The sequence below is a fragment of the Saccopteryx bilineata genome, chromosome 10, assembly GCF_036850765.1.
Source record: "Saccopteryx bilineata isolate mSacBil1 chromosome 10, mSacBil1_pri_phased_curated, whole genome shotgun sequence".
Lineage (NCBI taxonomy): Eukaryota > Metazoa > Chordata > Mammalia > Chiroptera > Emballonuridae > Saccopteryx > Saccopteryx bilineata.
Genome location: NC_089499.1, coordinates 45462561 through 45467870, shown reverse-complemented (window position 1 = coordinate 45467870; position 5310 = coordinate 45462561). Strand labels below are relative to the sequence as shown.

The following is a 5310-nucleotide window of genomic DNA, read 5'->3' as shown; positions in this document are numbered from 1 at the left end:
AAAAAAAAAAAAAAAAAAAAAAAAGATGGAAACAAAAATGACAAATTTCTACTGCAGTAACTACTTTTGAAATTATTTTTAGAAACATGAGGTCCTGGTTGAGTAGCTCAGTTGGTTAGAGTGTTGTCTTCATTCATCAAGGTTGCAGGTTCAATCCCTGGTCAGGACACATACAAGATTTAACCAATGAATGCATAGATAAGTGGAACAGCAAACCAATGCTTCTCTCTCCCTCTTCCTTTCTCTCTCTTCCTCTCAAAAATAAGTTAATAAATTTAAAAAATTCAAAAGCTAACACGCGCACGTTGGACCCTCTTGGTTGGATAGAGGCAGGTAAAAAGACGCAGACCATCGAACCACGTGGCACCCAGGGCAGTTGGTATCCCTCCCATTCTCCTACCCTCCTCAGACGGACAAGTTAGGGCGAGCATGAGGGGACCTGCTGCTTCTCCATGGTGTCGACTGGACCCTGGCAGCCTAGTGCAGAGGCAAAAAGCTTGCGCAGCCGGGCGCTGGCCTCAGCACTCACTAGACCCCTGGAGATAGCCCCTTAGAGGGGGAGGCTGTCTTTAGAGACACGCTAGTCAAAGGACAGCACTGGCTCAGGGCTTCCAGAGACATTTTCTCAAAAAACGTTTCTACAACTGGGCTAAGGATCACTATCTCAAGGGCAGCTGCAACCTCCCTGCTGGGCCTGGGCCAGGAAACTTGTCTATACCTTGATTATGCAGGTGAAAGACAGGCCTGGCCGAAATCAGATTGCTGAGGAAACGAGAGTTCCTCCCTAATCCCCGCCACCCCAGCCCCACCTTGCTGAGTTCTGGAAGGTTTCTCAGAGCCCGGAGGGCAAAAGCTGGAGCAATTGCAGGGGGTGTGGGTTGGCCCAGGAGATAGGTGCCTGCTGGGGCAGGCTGGGAACCACTCTTAGTCATCCTGACACAGAAGCAGATGGGAGGGAAAGCTGGGGAAAAACGAAACGCCACGGGCAGAGGAAACACACAGTGAAAGAGCTTTGACACCCGTGTAGCATGGGGTGGAGTGCTGCAGGCCAAGGCTGTGCCTCCCCCACTGCGGGCGGCCAGGGCAGCAGGCTGCAGCTGGTGGAGGACAGAGCACAGAAGCACAATCTCTTTTGTGGTGGTGGTTTAAGTTTTTTCGGGTTTTTTTTTCCCGAAGCAACAAATACCAATTGACATACTAGGATTCCCTGAGTCGCTTACAGTCTTGCCAACTATAAATTAATGATTTCTACTCATTTGATAAATTTGGATGAGCTGCCATTTAAGGAATTTTTTAAAGGAATTTTAATTGATATATATATTCATTCTAAATCCCATATAATCATTCCTGTGCATAATCTTACAGCAAAATCCCAATTGTTCTGTAGGATTGTGTCTTGCTCAATAATCAGTATTAGAGCCCACTCTGCAGTTGACAGCCTGATACTTTCTAGACAAAATTTTAGGTAAAGGGAGACATCACCTCCGTGGGGAAAGGAGGGAATGAGAGTACTGTGCACACCTTTACCTGTGGTCCCCCCTCCTGAGACACTGTGTGTGAGAGAGAGAGAGAGTGTGTGTGTGAATGCGCATGCGCGTGTGGACACTGGGCGGCCGCCGTGTTGGCCGGGCTTCTCGGGCTGCACTGCTTGCTGGAAAGAGGAAAGATCACCGTAGCGCGCAGGCTCCGGCATTGGCGCCCACCCCATGCAGGAGCTCTCCAGCTTCACTGACAGTGTGAGGAAAGCCAGTGAAAGTCTCTGCTTATTAGAAATTAGAAAGTCTATGAAAATAACCCACAGTCAGAAACCTTGTTGTACATGGACTTTCTTTCATCTCTGTAAATTCAGGGTCTGGTATGGTAGCTGATATGTAATGAACGAGTGAACTACACACCCTTTCAATGTATGTTGACCTTTTGGTTAGTTCAACCGAACCAAATAGTGCTCTCACCTTCAGCATGCTTGACCTAGCCATCACCTGAAAAACTGTTGTCTGACCAGGCAGTAGACAGGGTGTTGACCTGGGATGCTGAGGACCCAGGTTCAAAACCTCAAGGTCGCTGGCTTGAGCCCAAGGTCACTGGCTTGAGCAAGGGGTCACTGTTTCAGCTGGAGCCCCTGGTCAGGGCACATATGAGAGAGCAGTCAATGAACAACTAAGGAGCCACAATGAAGAATTGATGCTTCTCATCTCTCTTTGTTTCTGTGTCTCTGTATCTCTAAAAAACAAGTTTGATCGGCCTAGCGTGCGGAGGACCCGGGTTCGATTCCTGGCCAGGGCACACAGGAGAAGCGCCCATTTGCTTCTCCACCCCTCCGCCGCGCTTTCCTCTCTGTCTCTCTCTTCCCCTCCTGCAGCCAAGGCTCCATTGGAGCAAAGATGGCCCGGGCGCTGGGGATGGCTCTGTGGCCTCTGCCCCAGGCGCTGGAGTGGCTCTGGTCGCAACATGGCGACGCCCAGGATGGGCAGAGCATCGCCCCCTGGTAGGCAGAGTGTCGCCCCCGGTGGGCGTGCCGGGTGGATCCTGGTCGGGCGCATGCGGGAGTCTGTCTGACTGTCTCTCCCTGTTTCCAGCTTCAGAAAAATGAAAAACAAACAAACAAACAAACAAAAAACACAAGTTTGAAAACTGGCTTTTACCACCCTGTGTTCTCATTTCTGCTGGACTGAGTCAAAAGAGAACAAGATGGAGAAGAGCAGACAGTGGCACAGGGGTGGCATTGCCTGGCTTTGGAGGTGAGCGGGTGGTGGTGGAAAATAAGCTGGTCTAAGCAGAAAACACCTGACCCTTGGGAGGAGGGCCCCCTCCCTGGGCACCTGCCCAGCAACGACAGAGCTTGTCCAACCAGCCTGGGCCCCTGCGGACCCTCCCCTTTCTCTCCCACAGGGAGCTTAGAGTTTATTTTCTATAAGATAGGAAGACACCATGAAAATTTGAGGGCTACGTGTCCTTGATAAGTCCCAAGCCACTATGATCTGTGTTTCAAATACAGAAAGGCTATTTCTCCCCTGGGCCCCAGCCTAGGACCAGGTAGTTCTGTCTGCCTGCTGCTCCATTGAAAGCTGGATTTTTCCATCTCAAGTGTGGGCAGCTGTTAGCAAGAGAACACCTGCCCCGGGAAGCCAGTGAGCATGGGAGGGAAAGAGCTTTTTTATTTTTATTATTTATTTATTTATTCATTTTTAGAGAGGAGAGAGAGAGGAGAGAGAGACAGAGAAAGAGAAGGGGGGGAGGAGCTGGAAGCATCAACTCCCATATGTGCCTTGACCAGGCAAGCCCGGGGTTTCGAACCGGCGACCTCAGCATTTCCAGGTCGACGCTTTATCCACTGCGCCACCACAGGTCAGGCGGAAAGAGCTTTTTGAGTCAAAAACAGATGACTGAGCAGATGCACACCGAGAAGTCTACTTTCCACGTGAACTGATCTGTAACAGCTCCTCCCCAGCAGAAGCTCGCAGTGGAGGAGTGACCATCCCCAGGTAGTGAAACCACCAAATCACTTGCAGAGAAAGGATCTCAATTCTGGAGTTCTAGCGAGCTTTCCTGCTCAGTCTTTGTAACCAAGTTGAGAGTGCCTTAAATCCCAGAGACCCTGATGCCAGCACAAGGGATCACGCCATTGCTCCAAGCTTGAGTTCTGAGGGGCTTGTGGAAGATTCACGCCTCCCCTCATCCTTAAGACAAAGATGTTTGAGATCCCTGGTTTAAAAGGTGAACAGAGCCCAGGGACATTTACTCCGAGCCCATTTCTAAAGGCCTCCTGGGCCAGGCACAGAGTGCCCCCTCCTGCCCTCTGCACCCAAACGTGTATTCACAGGCCAGCCACGCGCCTCTCTCGAGGCAAAACTCTTTCATTTTGTAAGTTGAATTAGTGATTAGTGTTTAAGCAAGATGCTTCTCGGGGAATTGCCACAAACCCTGAGCAAGCGTCCGAGCTGAAAGCCGGTGGTGGCGGTGAGAGTGCAGCAGCGTGCCTAGGCGATCGAGGGCATCTGCAGCCGGAGCACGGAGCATGGCACACGGGGTGGGAGTGGGGGTGGGTGGGGGGAGTTGTTCCCAAAGAACTTATCTTTTTCAACAATATTAGTAAGTAACCAAAACACAAAGCACTAATTAAGTGCCAGGTTCTATTTTAAGCACTTAACCCATTTAACAACTGAAAACTCAAAAACAGCCTGACTAGGCAGTAGCACAGTGGATAGAGTGTCGGCCTGGGACTCAGAGGCCTCAGGTTGTCAGCTTGAGTGCGGGGTTGCTGGCTTGAGCATGAGATCCTAGACATGACCCCATGGTCACTGGCTTGAAACCAAAGGTCGTTGGAAGGTCACTGGCTTGAATAAGGGGTCACTCGCTCAGCTGGAGGCCCCAGTCAAGGCACATATGAGAAAGCAGTCAATGAACAACTAAGGAACCGCAACAAAGACTTGATGCTTCTCATCTCTCTTCCTTCCTGTCTGTCCCTCCCACGTCACTAAAAACAAACAAAAAAGGCCCCATGTCAAGAGAAAACAAGCCAGTGGCTGCAGTTTGCACCTGCAGTTTCTTCAACGAGTTGGGGTTCCTCTAGTAAAGTTCCCACAGAGGTCTGGGCTCCCTGAATCTAGCTGATGCTTGGGGCCTGTGTGATGCAACCACCCGACTCCAATACCTCACTAGCAAACACAACACCCTCAGCTGGATTCCGGGGTAGACTCTCAGCAAAATAACTTTTTTTTTTTTCCTGAAGTTGGAAACGGGGAGGCAGTCAGACAGACTCCCGCATGTGCCGGACCGGGATCCACCCGGCATGCCCACCAGGGGGCGATGCTCTGCCCATCTGGGGTGCCGCTCTGTTGCGACCAGAGCCACTCTAGCACCTGAGGCAGAGGCCATGGAGCCATCCTCAGCACCCGGGCCAACTTTTGCTCCAATGGAGCCTTGGCTGCAGGAGGAGAAGAGAGAGACAGAGAGGAAGGAGAGGGGGAGGGGTGGAGAAGCAGATGGGCGCTTCTCCTGTGTGCCCTGGCTGGGAATTGAACCTGGGACTCCTGCACACAAGGCAGACGCTCTACCACTGAGCCAACTGGCCAGGGCTTTTTTTTTCATTTTTAGTCATTCATTTTTGAGAGGAGAGAGAGAGAAGGGGTAGGAGCAGGAAGCATCAACTTCCATATGTGCCCTGACCAGGCAAGCCTGGGGCAACCAATGACCTCGTCGACACTTTATCCACTGCACCACCACAGGTCAGGCAAAATAACTTTTTATAAGTAAATAAAGTAACTGCTTTTGGACAATAGTCAAAGTACCATATGTGAAGTTTTCAAGAAG

At 50.7% G+C, this 5310-nt stretch overlaps 1 non-coding gene across 1 annotated transcript; it reads right to left on the bottom strand.

Annotated features, from left to right (window-relative positions):
- Positions 1-5000: 5000 nt before the first annotated feature.
- Positions 5001-5076, bottom strand: TRNAT-UGU (transfer RNA threonine (anticodon UGU)). The gene has a single exon. It is a non-coding gene; the product is annotated as a tRNA-Thr (tRNA).
- Between the last annotated feature and the right edge of the window lie 234 nt (positions 5077-5310).